We start from the raw sequence: 14,519 nt of genomic DNA, 5'->3' as shown, positions 1-14,519 counted from the left end.
AGTTTAATTCATGTTTTAAAAAAAAATTAAAATTTTAAAAAATTAATTTTTTTAATGTTTTTTTAATCATTTTAATATACTAATATTAAAAATAATTTTAAAATAAATAAAAAAATATTATTTTGACACATTTTTAAGTGAAACGCGCTTTTTGAAAAGTAACTACAACTACATTATTTCTGTTTTTAAATGTTTTTTTAAAGTATTTTTAATTTAAAAATATATTAATTTGATTTTTTAATGCTTTGATGATTTTGATATATTGATATTAAAAATAAAAAAAATTATAACAAAATTTATTCTAATATATTTCCAAATAAAAAATTATTTTAAAAATTATTTTTATATCACAATCTCAAATGAAACTGCTTGTCTAATATCTTATTAGAATACAGGAAGCATGATTTCTACAGGAAGCATGATTTCAGCATAGAAGGGTGTAATCTTCTAAAATGTCAAATACTAAACTTGTGTTTGATAATGCAATGTGTGTTTTATAGAAATACATTTTAGTTTTTAATTTAAATGGTATCAAATTTGATGGTTTTTTTTTATGATTTTAATACATAAAAATAGTAATTTGATATTTTTAAATCTAAATAAGTTTTAAAAAACACTTTTAAACACAATCTAGACTCATTATTAAACATATTTTTAAAATTAGAAATATTTGGACTATATAATTAAGCACGCAAAAAGACAACAAGCGACATAGCAAAGCATAAAAATCAGAGGAGAAACAAGAAATGGATTTAGTGCGCCCCAGAAAGCCAAAAAGGTGGCTAACTGATCTACTCAAGGAGTAATTACGGCGGAGATGGCGGCGTCTGGAGGAGTGTGACCGCTGAACGTGGTTTGTATTAACTCGTGATCCTGAAACCACGTTGGGTGAGGGAGGCAGGATCCTCATCATTAGGTAAAAATCAAATGCATGCATTATTATTATTATTATTATTATTATTATTTTTCACATATTCATGGAGCCTCTCTTAGTTGATTTCTCTTTTCACCTTTAAATTAACCTGATTTGAAAGAAGAAAATAAATAAATTTGGTTAACGTTAGAGGAAGACAGTATGGATAAAAAAAGATACATGTCTTTTTTGTATTTTATATTATAAAAATATATAAATTTATTTTAAAATTATTTTAGATACATATTTATTATATATATCTATCTATGTTTTTTTAACCAAACATTAATTATCTATCAAGTTAGGGTTTTTCTTAGAATTTTCAAAATTCTAACCATCTACTAATTGAACAAAATGAAATTCTAGCTATTGAAATTCAAATCAATGGCTTGAATTTTCTTGAAATAATATATCATGTTATCCCTAATTTCACAAACCCCAATCCCTTATGATATAATTAATTTACATAAAACTATAATTTTAAAACTCGGCATATCTCGACGGGTTAACCCAAGACCCAAAACTACAATTAGGCCAGGTTTTAAAAAAAAATAAAGGAAAGCAAAACCTTGATTAATTAGATTAAAAACTCAGCAAAACTTATTCAAAAACTTAATTATAACTCATTAATTATTTATTTAAAAAAAACAATATCATTTTAATTTATATTAAAAAAATTAGAATCAATTCAGGATAATATTAACAAAATTCATGATCTAGATTTTTGACCAGGTTAACAACAACCGAACAGAGTTTAAATTTTTTGAATAAAACTAGTTTTTCCCTGAAGCTGGCTTCATCATTGCGCTTAACTTGTGCCTTTGATTTTCCACCATGTAAAGGCGCAATTAGCACTAGCGTACCATTCGTTCGACAAACCAGTCATCGAACTTTATTAAATACAGTGCAAAGTTATCTCCCATGCCCCTCGAATTTTCTAAAGGAGGAATCTTCTTTCAAGTACACTTTATATATATATATATATATATATATATATATATATATATATATATATAAAGGAGGCAGGTAGACTATATATATAATTCCTCTACATTACACTTATCAATTTGAAAGCTAACCCCATAAGAGAAACTTGATTTCTTTTAATTGTTTAGGAGGTGTTTAAGATTCGGTTGCTTTTCAAAGTATTTTTTATTTAAAAATACATTAAAATAATATTTTTTTTATTTTTAAAAAATTATTTTTGATAACAGTACATAAAAATAATCTAAAAATAAATAAAAAAATATTCATTTAAAATAAATAAAAAAATAAAAAAAAATAATTTTTTTTAAATGCAAAAAGAAACAGGTTGAAGGTTTCATTTATTTATTTATTTATAATATTATTTAGGATCTTTAGTTCAATATTTATTTTAACCAAACACTTCTTTTTATAATTATATTTAGGACCACAGATAGTTAGGTAGGCAATCACTCCCTTCACATCTTTGCAAAAGTAAGTCAACCTTAATTCCAGGCAAATTCAAGGGGATTAGTGACGGTACATACAGTGTGCCGGCCTCGTCGTGTAAATTTTGGTCGTCTATGGCGATGACTCGTCGCTAATGTAATATTATGTACCTTTATTTTAATGTTAAAAGTATCTCGGGTTAGTTTATATATCAGTCAAAAACAAAATTTATTTAATATGTTACGTTTGCAAGAATAAAAACAAATTTTAATACAAAATATATTTAGACTAATGGAAATTTTTAGTATTGTTATTAATCTGATCCAATAAAGTTAATTTTAAAATTTTCCAACTCGATTTATTATCTAATTCAAGTTTGAAATTAAACCGTGCAAAAGTTATTTTAACATGGACTGATTGATTTAATGAATTCAACCGCAAATCAAATAACAAATGAAAATTTTTAGTTTGACTTTAAAAAATTTCCAACCTTATATATTTTTTTAATATTAAGATGGTAATATATTAGATTAACTTGAATTTTATTAGTTTAACTATTAAATTTATAATTGAATCATGACTTTCATTGGATTTAATATTTTTTTAATTATTATATATTTACTTATATGATAAAAAAATAAATATTTATAAAATTAAAATTAGAATATTTATTTAGAATTATGATAATTTTATCAAAAATATAATAAAATAAATTATAAATTACAATTCAAGACACTGGATTTCACCCCAATTTATTTTAATGTTTTTAGTAATAGTAAAAAGCCAGCCTTGGTATAGGATTCGGAATGATAAATCCATTGAATAAACTATGTTTTCGTACTCTCAAATACTTTTAGTGTCTTGTCACCATCTTACATCAAGGTTTCATGCATGAATTAATTGGAGGATTTAGAAACTTGATGAGTAGTATATTTTTTGAGTCTTTTTTTATATGTATTAATTGGAGGCCTTAAAAACTTGAAAAGTAATCTATTTTTTAGAGTATTTTTTTTATATTTATATATAAATATTTATTGGAGGCCTTAGAAACTTGGAGAGTAGTGTATTTTTTAGAGTATCTCTTTTTATATTTATATATAAATATTTATATATTTATTAGAGGCTTTAGAAACTTGAAGAGTAGTCTATTTTTTAGAGTATCTCTCTTTATATTTATATTTATATATTTATTGGAGGCCTTAGAAACTTGAAGAGTAGTCTATTTTTTAGAGTAGTCTATTTTTTAGAGTATCTCTTTTTATATTTATAAATATTTATATATTATTTGGAGGCCTTAGAAACTCGAAGAGTAGTCTATTTTTTAGAGTATCTCTCTTTATATTTATATTTATATATTTATTGGAGGCCTTAGAAACTCGAAGAGTAGTCCATTTTTTAGAGTATCTCTTTTTATATTTATATAAATATAAAAAGAGATACTCTAAAAAATGGACTACTCTTCGAGTTTCTAAGGCCTCCAAATAATACATGCATGGAACCTTGATGTAAGATGGTGACACACACACACACATATTTTGCGTTGCTATTTTATTGTATAAATTATGGTAGATAAAGATGGATATACTTGTATAATGATGATTTTGCCACTTGAAAAGAATTTTGGTTGCCGAGGGTAATTTTATCTTTTCAAAAACATCACTTAATCATTAAAGGATCACTAGGTATTACTTTTGTCTTTTCAATTTTCTCAAAACAATATAATTATTTATTTCCCCGAGGTAAGAAAATGAATTGATGGGCAAGGTTGTTTATGCCTTTGCATTTTTTGCAAGATCATGAAAGGAACATTCTATCCTTATATTTGGGGGAAACAAGAAAAGTGTCTTGAGACAATTTCATTTTTTTCATCTTGGTTTTTCCAGGAATGTCAGAATTATGAGAGGTGTTATGAACTCTTATTATTAGTTTTTTAAATCAAAAAACAGATGTTGTGTGAGATGCATCTGCGATCTTATAGCGGTGTGTACGGCGTATCCTTGTGGTCAAATATGTTGTTCTGCCATGTCATCAGAAGCGTTGTCTTGCCTTCTTCTTCATGTTGTGATGCATGATAGTAGTCGATTGTTTTTTTTTTCCTTCATGCTTTTCATTTTCTTTTAGAAAAAGTGCACACCTCTCCTATTTTCTTTTTGCTTGTCAATTTTAGTCTTTAGGTTTTTTATTCTTTATTTTAGTCCTTGGCTCTTTTGAGAAAGTTTTTTATGTTTTCAATTTCATCCTTAAATTACAATTTATCATGGATTATTGTTTCTAATTCGGTCTTTATTCTTTTGATTTCTGATTTTTTTCCTGACTCTTTTTTTAAAGTTTTATTGTTTTTTATTTCATCATTCAATCAAAGTTTATGTTATTTTATTTTTCAATTTAGTCCTAATTCTTTTGATTTTCTTTTCTTTTCTTTAAAGTTTTTTGCCTTTTTGATTTAACACTCTAATGTTAATTTTTTTGTGCCTTATAATTTATTTTTTATTTTGATTCTTAGACTTTTGATTCTCTCATTCTTTTAATTATATTTTTTTTCTATTATAGATTTTAATTTTCCCCTGTTTCAATCTTCGGTGTTTGATTTGTTGGGAACTAGGTTTCGTGGTTTTTTTATTTGTTGTGCTTCCAATCTAATGACGCAGGTCACGAGTTTTAAGAGTTGGCATGGTTAGAGATTCCTTTTATTTTCTCATTTGCTTTTATGATTTTATCATTTTGCATTATTGTTTTCAAAAAAAATTGGTTTTGTAGTTATATTCAAAAAAATTTCTATCGGTTTATACCGGTATTTTATTAATAGAGTTTTTTTTTTTAAAATATTTTGTTTTGTATTTAATTTTTGAGTTCCTTTTATTTTATTTTATGCTAATGAGCTTTATTTTATGCTAAATAATTATTTTGAAATAATATTTATGATATGACCACCCTTACATAGTTTTTTTCTTTTATTTTATTCACTTAGTTTCATATGTGTTTCTATTTTTATTATTTTTTATTGATTTTAATTATCAAATTTGGTTGGCACAAACATATAAATATTTTATTTTATGAGATTAAATATCTTGATCTATATTTACCTCTTAACTTTTCCAGTTTTTTTTTTAATTGTTGTTAATAACTTTTTTTGTTTATTTATATTAGTGATTATCAATTTATTTCATTAAATGTTTGAGTAAATGTTTTGATTTATCTTTTGAATTTTTATGTAAAAAAACAAAATCAAAATAGAATGTGTATAGACACACATATGTGGTAATGTCTCCTGCAATAAATTAGGGCTCCATGTTCGAATGGAGATAAAAATATTGCCTATGATTAAGGTGTAACAACCGTACAAGTGGGGAATTAAGGTGTAACAACCGTACAAGTGGGGAGGGTTCTGCCAGGAGGTTGAGCACCATGCAGTTAATGTTGAAGCCTTCGAAGGCAATGGTGGGCAACCACTAACATGTTCATCACCACACGACAATATTGGCAGCTCCCATGTTGACCATGCATTGCATTATTACAGAACCTTGACTTGTTTGTGGCCGAGGTTTTGCTGCATTTTAACTTCGAATTATGGTTATTTCTAACACTATTCAGCTAACTTTTTTTTTACTTGATTCATGGATATTCATGTATCAATTTAAATGTTGATTGAGATTAGTTTTTTTTCTTGAATAACTTCAAAAATACATTTTGACATTGATTCGGTGCATTTAAAAGGATAAATTCTTCTAAATATTGATCTTACAATTCAAACTCAAAAAAAAAAAAACCATCCATCACAATCATGCCAACCCTTTTGAAAGTTAAGATGTTGAATGCTACAAAATAATGTTCATGATTATTGTAATAATTAATCAATGAAATTCAGTAGGCTTGAGGTTTTGTGGAATATAGTTGACTTGGAGGGTATAAATTAAGTTTTATAATCATACCATACAAAGAGAAAGGTTGTTTAAAGAGTTGTTGGATACGAAGAATGTCAATCAACTAAGGGATCGTTTATAAACACGATATAACCCGTGTTTTCAAAAAACTTAAATTGTTTTTGCTAAAAATTATTTTTTTTATATTTTCGGATCGTTTTGATGTGCTGATCTCAAAAATAATTTTTTAAAAATAAAAAATATCATTTTAATGCATTTCTAAGTGAAAAGTACTTTGAACTGCAACCGCAACTACAATTTTAAATAGGCTCTAAACCAGTCAACTCATCAAAAAGCATGGTCGATTATCATATTCTATTTATTTTCAATTTTTTAATGAACTTATTAATAGTAAAGTCTCAAATTATATAAATTTCTCATCTTCTAATTTCAAAATAAATTGTATCTATCATCAAAGTTAAAGGCATTGTAAACATAAAAAAAGGTTGTTTACTTATGGGGAGTAGTTTTAAAATTCAAGATGTTTAAGAATAAAACTGATATGTTGAATAATTGATTGATTTTTTAGTTCAAGCAATCTGATCTATTCTTCATAGTTAAGATATCTGGTGATTTGATATAAAAAGCTCAAAGAGTTGGTAAGTGGTAGCAAGTGATGTCTAGTAAGGCAGGTGATGCCTGGTAAGTCAGGTAACCGGTAGATAGTAGATGCAAAAGAATTTTTTTTAATGAATTTAGATACTCTCCGATGGTGAAATCAATAATTTTATAGAGAGAAAATGTGTAATGATATTTTAAAGAGATAGACTCTGAAAATATATATGTAGTAAAGAATGAAGATTGTGAATCTTTAACTTGAAGGATTCATGGTGTATTTTTAACCCATGAATCTTGTCATTTTATGGAGAAGAGCAACTGAAGTATAACTCCACCTTTGTGATATTTTAAGTTGTATTATACTTAAAATAATATGTATTAAATCAATATAAAATACCAAGGGACTCGTGTGGGGTTCGAGAAAAATTCCCTAACAAGTGTTAGGGTTGGTCCTAGTAGAGGTGAAAGTGGATCCGAGCACGTTGCTTGGACCCAAACACACTAGGCTCGGGTGTGACAACCCGAACTCATGAGGGGTTAAAGTTGGTATGGACACACTATATGAACCCAAACATGTTTGGCTCGAACGTGACATCTCGAGCTTATGAGGGCATTGGGCGTACACCCACTATGGTGCACTAGGCATGACGTACACCCAATGCATTGTATGAGCGTACATGCACTGGGCGAACGCCCAATATACTGCATAACACCCATGCACTGGGCATCCAAGCGCCCATGCAAGGAACATCGGCTTGGGCCCATGTTCCTGGCGTGTGGGATTGGGCTCCTTACCCAAGCCCATGTTCTTTGAGTGTTTGTGAACTTTTTCCTTTTTTAGAAAATTCTTTTGGATTTAATTTTGAAATTTTTTAGGTTCATTTTATTTATATCCATCAATTCACTTTTTCTTCATAACTTTATAAGAACTTTTTTTAATTGTATTATTTAGCAATGTTCTCGTAATGCTTAGAATGGTTTGCCTCTAATAGTCTGATTATTTATAAATAAGCAAATGTTTTACTATATTAATATTTTTTATGGTAATTTTGTCAAAATATTATGCTAATTGATATTATTGATTTTGCTAAAATATTATGTTGATTGATATAATTGTTTCCGTTTGTATTGTTTTTGTTATATTTAAATGAGAATGGTAATATATTTGATATTTATGAAAGACGCTTATTGATCCAAATGCTAAAGTTTATATATAAAAATCTGGACAATCTAAACTCATGGGAACATAACCTGGAAGGGTGTAAATGAAGAGATAATAAAGTTGATGACCAAATTGCAAGGAAGAAGAAATATTAGAGACCAAAAATAAAAGAATTAGCTATATAAACAGTGACATGAATAGTGAAATGTGAGAGAAACTAAAACATAACCAAATAAATTAGTTTGAATATATCAAAAACTCGGAAATCTTTATGATAGATACATGCATGTCACTATATATATATTCTTGTGAATTATACGATTAAAAACATATTTTGACTGCACAAACAACGTTTCTAGATTCTCATCAATACAACAAGATCTATGAAAATAAAAACAACAAGAGCAAGATAAATGCTGCTAGCATAGCCATCCCAAGGGACCCGAGCTTAGAAGAACCTGATGCATCATCTTCATTTCTTCTTTTTTTCTTTGATTTCAGCTTCATATCTTCCAAAAAGATGCTAACTCCAGGATCTCTCATGCTCACCTCACTTTCAAGCAGAATGGAATTGTTAACCCCTTGAACATTGTTGTTTACGAAAATGTTGATGCAATAACTATCTTGTGGCTCAATATCCTTGACACCATGACGGATGAACATTGTAGCCCCAACATTTCTTCCTTTCAAGTTAACTCGATCAAACGAGGCATGGCTGCTTTCTGGGGCCATGAGATTTTGATGGGTTGGTCACAGCAATGAAGCTCTTATCGAATGAAGAGAGGAAAGCTCGTCGCGGGTTGATCCTCCCAGCTTCTTGGTTCTTTACTTGCATTGTTTTGAGTGGTATATTTTCACTTTTCTTATGCTACAAGGAAAGGTAATGTTCCCATGGAATGACTTGAGTCACAATCTAGTGCTTCTTGTGTTGCTTAAGCCATTGGAAATTGGGAGATTTGCACATATTCTTCAACATTCCCATGCTTCAATTGAAGTATGTTACATGACAAATAAAATCATCATCTTATAAAAATACATAAATACCATAACCCTAGAGTACCGTAGAGTCTAATCACAGTCCATAAATCCGACCCAGCATATGACTCGGTCTAGAGTACCGTAGAGTATGTTACATGACAAATAAAATCATCATCTTATAAAAATACATAAATACCATAACCCTAGAGTACCGTAGAGTCTAATCACAGTCTATAAATCCGACCCAGCATATGACTCGGTCTAAGATAAGTTACAAGTTAGCCAAGTTAACTTGAATTGACCCGAGATAATCAAATGATTTTGTTTTAATTTTTTAGTCCAACTAGGACATAAATTGATTAATTAGTTATCATATTGGTCAACTCCTTAATTTTTTTTTTTTTTTTAAAAGCTGGACTAAAAAGACTCTAAATTAACTAAGTCTCGAATCAACCTTTCAGGTCAAGCTAAATAATAAGTCGGTCGAGTCTTTATCAACTTGGTAGATCGGGCTAGATATAATAATTCATTCTAGGAAGAGCACCATTGCTTTCATTGATTGCCAAGAAAACCATATAGCATTAGACAAAACGAAACCTTTCTGAATTCGGTTGCCCAATCAATTGAAAAAAAAAAAAAAAACGGATACCTTGCTTCTAAAAATGGGAAACTAATCTCAAATGTGTAATACACCTACATTATATTTTGTATTATGCAACATGCGAAATATAAGGGACTGGGATGGAATTCTTCATTATATTCGTTTGTTTTGTTGCAAATTTTTTAATAATCTAATGGAGACTTGATAAATTTTTATTTTAGTTCTTATAATTTTTGAATATTTATTTTAATCCATATTTTTTTATTTACAAATTGGTTCTTATTTGCAAGTTTTTATTCCTATATTTTATAAAATTTACAATTTAATCCTTATGATGGGAAACATCAATTTAACCCCAAGCACATCACCTCATTATTATCAATCCGAGTCTCAAGTCTTTTGATTTTATCAAATTTACCCTAAAAACATTATGAAAATTAGACATATACTCATTAAGTGCTTGCATCCAAAGCACCAAAATAGACCTTAATATGCAATAAAATTATCAATCGAGTCTCAATCGTTTACTCAAATATTTATGATACATCGTAGTTTATTTAGAAATCTGCAATGAAAACACTTTAACAATCACTAATAGTAATTAGGGATGTTTACAGTCTAGAAAATCCATCAACTACAAAATAAAGAAACGCTTGCAAAATTAGCAATGACTAGTAAAAAAATTAAAAATGCAAAATTACAAGGTTCAGCAAGTCAAATATTCTAGCATTTCACCAACATCACCCAAAAAAAACAATTAATAGAGATTTTCAAATTTTCCAAGTTCTACAAAATCATAAATTAAACATGTAAAGAAACGATGATATAAAATAACTAATTTTAAATTTATAAAACAAATTACTTGACTCAATCATATAAGAATTTTCTATATAATCCATAAATACTCTAATATCGATTGGAATTGATGCTAACCATAACCAATTTTGATAACAAACAAGTGCTTACATTGTTGATGAAGATAAAAAGCTTCAAAATGGATGTAATATACAACTGCTAGTGTTGAAGGCTACTTTAGAAACAATTGTAGATACCGGAATATCTAACACCTGTTATGCCACATTAGAAATAATCTTGTATTTTATGGCATTACATCTCTACTAACCTAAAATATCTAATTTAAAATCATTAATATCCTCATAACCATCACTTAAATATACATCTTAACATCATTTTTTCTTCTCGCATCATCTTTCTCCTTTAAGAATGCGTTTGTTTTGCTTAAAATATTTTACAGATGTAACATATTTTTCCCATAAAATGTTTTCCTGTAAAATGTTTTATGGAACTTCTTGAGTTAAAAATATTTTTAAGCAAATAAACTAGATTTGAAGGTTATCTGTAAAATATTTTACAGGAAACAAATACAAAAAAGCATTTTCTAGAAAATATTTTTTGAAAATAAACATAGAAAACATTTGGAAAACATTTTCCTATAACATATTTTACGCAAAACAAATAAACCCTAAATGTTTTTTGAATTGAAAAGTCAAGTCATCTGACATATTATTATCACCATTGAATTAACAATATTAACATCTTGGTTAAATACAAGTTGTCTAGAAGGAGAAAATCTAACAAAGTTAACTGCATTTCGAATATTTTTCAATCACACACATGCAATAAAATTAACAATATATGCATAACATCTAACATGCATGAAATCATTTGACAACATATTACTTACCTAACCATTTGTTGCTCTCTTCAAATATTTAATAGTAAAATTATTTGAATTTACATTGTCTATTGTAACCATTAAAATCTTATCAATTTCTTATTTCAACAAACAACTCCCAATTGCTTAAGCAAGTTGTTTCACTTTTAAAAGTTTAGAATTCTTCTATTTAAACACATATAATTAATATTTTGGATTGATACCCAGATATCAGTTATTAAACATACTCATTAACTGCCCATTGAAAGCTTTCTTTAATTTACCTTCCAGATATCAGTTATTAAACATATTCATTAACTGCCCATTGAAAGCTTTCTTTAATTTACTTTCTCATCTATATAAATTTTCGAACAATCTCTTTAAATCATCAAACATCAAACGAGAAGGAACATTAAATTTAGGTTGCACTATCCAACAAAAAGATTTAAATCATTGATTCTCTACAAAGTTAAATCATTTTGTTAGGGCTTTTCAACTGCCTTAATAGTTATCAAATTTTCCTCTCCCTTACCAACCCCTTTTTATTTTAGGACTTAGGTTCTAAAACCAAAGTTTTTTGCTCTAGATTAATCACAAAAAAAATAAAAATAAATTCTTGCATACTTAGATGACAATCATAGTCTTTCTTTAGAATCACCGTCAAGTTTTTTAAAGTAATTCTAAATTTGAGATTTTTTTTTATTAGATCTAGAAGGTGGATGATTGTTACCTTCAATATTATTATTTATACTAGAGGTAGTGACCGGAATAGGTGAAGGATTGGGTTCCAAACTTAAAGGATTTGATTTCTTTAATGTAGGATCTTTCTAATTATCTATCTGAAATAAAAAAAATAATGATAATACAAATTAACTAATAATTAACAGCAACCAATTAAGTAATAACAATATATTACAAGCTAAAAAATTACAACTACCCAAATGAATCTAGCATTAATATCTATTAACATTAGGTTAGTCACTAAAATCCTTCATCAATACCAAAAAAATTATATTAATAGTAAATTTAATCAAAGAATAATCAAACTTAATATCTATTAATATTATCTTGGTTTATTGTCATGGATCATCAAAACCTAAAAATTTATATTAACAGCAAGTTTAAATAATCAAACAATCTAGCATTAATATCTATTAAGTTAGGTTAGTTCATTGTCATGGATAAAACCTGAAAATAGGTTGCACTGAGTCACTGAATACTTCTTCGTTTTTTCTTTTCTTTTTTTGGTATCAAAACAAAATACTTAATCAAAACCCAATTTGAACCTGAAATGCCTTTAAATTACAAAATTAAAATCAGCTATCAATTAAAATTAAAAAAAAAAACAACATACCATGTTCGCAAGAGAATAAACAGAACAGAGAAGAGAAATGAGTCATGAACTCACAGCGACTGTCAAGAGAGAGGAGAAAAAATATTACAGTTACTAATTAAGAAATTTCAAAAGCGAGTAAGAAAAACCCTAACTACTAATTAAAATCCAAATTATGAGAAATTAAAAAAGAAAATTGAAGATTACCTTGAAATTGATGGATTGGGTCTTCGATCAAAAAGGAAGAATGACAGAGAGGGAAGGGGGGTGGGGAAGGGCAGCTGCAGCCAAAAAGGAACAATCGATGGATTTAAGGTAATCTTTCAAGGGAGAATGAGAGATATATGATAGGAGGAGATGCAGCTAGCAGCTGCTGTCAAAGGAAAAAGGGGGAAATGTTTTAGGGTTAATTTGGTTTTTAAATTGGTTTCTTCAGTTTTTTCTTGCAGTTTTGTTTTCAGTTAATTTTTTAAAAAAGGTTTTCCCAGTTGGTCAGTTTTTTTTAACACTCCTAAAAGTAAAAGTAAAAGTAATAAGAGAAAGAGTTGAAAGGAATGGGAAGAGAACAGCCATCGTTCCCGCGAGTATTTCCATGGGAAATGAGCTTCCCCTCCAAAGTAACAAAAATATTTCCATGGGAAAGTGGATAGAATAGAGGGGACACATACTTTTGTTGGATCAAGGTAACAAGTAGAAGCAAAATGCTCCATTCCAGAGGAATGGTGCAAAATATACTGAAATGTAGGATGCAATTTTGATCCACCATTGGGCTTAACAAGCTAAATGACAGCTCCAAAATAGCCATTCTTCTTCAAAACCAATTTTCACAGCCTCTATTTTACATTAAGAAACACAAAGCACATAAATGGTGATAACAAAGCAGTGTATGCATCTAGATCGCTGTAGGGTTGAAACTTGGCTCCCATGATATGATCACTTTAAAAAACCCAAATAATGCATCATTAGCATGGGCCATAGTAAAACCAAGACTAAATATTTACCTCGATGCATTTCTCTCAAAACAGCTTCCTCTCCAGCAGCCTTAGCTCTTAGCACTCTTGATGAGATGATGCAGATGCTCCAAAGCAAGAAACTTGAATGAATTTCATGATACCTCCCTGTTCTCTAGAAATCTGCAGAAGTCGAGAAAGATAATGCAGTAAATGAGTGGGAAGGAAAAAAGAAACTTCTGAATGAATTTCTCAGAGAACAGGGTCACAAATGACAGAGAGACCTAAGATAATAAGATAACATAGGACATACTTTGCTTCCCCAAAATACACATCCAGGAAAATCAGAATACCCACAATATCATAATCCAGCAGTAATATCATGGTTTAACAAGAAGAGAAAAATATACCATTGCGAATTGCTCTGCCATGCCATGGTTCAATTCCTCAAAACTGTAGTTTCCCCAATTTTCATGGTTGTTTATGACAGCATGAAGAGATTGTTAGCACAGGCACATAAACCATTACTCAGATTTGCAGAATATTTCAAGAACATGAACATGAATGCATCTGCAAAAATTTTGCAGTTCTAGAACTGCAGTTCCTTTCTCTGAACAAGCAAACAATCTAAGCAATCACATAAATTCTTCAATTAAGGGCTGTTAGAAAAGCTTGTACGCCTCCATAACTTCAAGATACCACATTGCTTCTCATCCGGCAATGCCGAAAGATCAACCATCTTACGAACCTAAAATTAGAAAATAAACTGTTATTATCCACACGATCAAAGTCTGTTCAAAATGAATTCTTTGCAAGTATTTGATTGAAATTTGAGTGATCAATTAGTAAATTTTATCGAACTATGTATAAAAACAAATTGTTCGCAAGTATACATAAATCAATTTAATGTTTTTTTTCAAATAAAGAGAAGAGGAGGAACCTGTAACCAGGCGCGTTGAAAGAGAATGCCGCCGAGAGTCAAGGCGTTTTGAGAAGGAGTCTCCCTGGTGTCTTTC

The 14,519-nt window shown here is 28.6% G+C and overlaps 1 long non-coding RNA gene across 6 annotated transcripts; it reads right to left on the bottom strand.

Annotated features, from left to right (window-relative positions):
• Positions 1-8,824: 8,824 nt before the first annotated feature.
• On the bottom strand, positions 8,825-14,159 carry LOC133690910 (uncharacterized). Of its 6 annotated transcripts, none has more exons than XR_009841533.1 (4): positions 13,914-14,159; positions 12,761-13,686; positions 12,575-12,633; positions 8,825-8,949 (listed from the first exon to the last, which is right to left on the bottom strand). It is a non-coding gene; the product is annotated as an uncharacterized LOC133690910 (long non-coding RNA). The 6 variants fall into 6 exon arrangements; XR_009841531.1 differs by having other exon boundaries at positions 8,825-12,633; positions 12,761-12,834; positions 13,555-13,686; XR_009841532.1 differs by having other exon boundaries at positions 12,575-13,686.
• Positions 14,160-14,519: the final 360 nt, after the last annotated feature.

This window comes from Populus nigra, chromosome 4 (assembly GCF_951802175.1).
Source record: "Populus nigra chromosome 4, ddPopNigr1.1, whole genome shotgun sequence".
In the NCBI taxonomy this organism is placed as follows: domain Eukaryota; kingdom Viridiplantae; phylum Streptophyta; class Magnoliopsida; order Malpighiales; family Salicaceae; genus Populus; species Populus nigra.
Note: the sequence above shows the minus strand (reverse complement) of the source record. Positions and strands in the feature narration are given on the sequence as shown.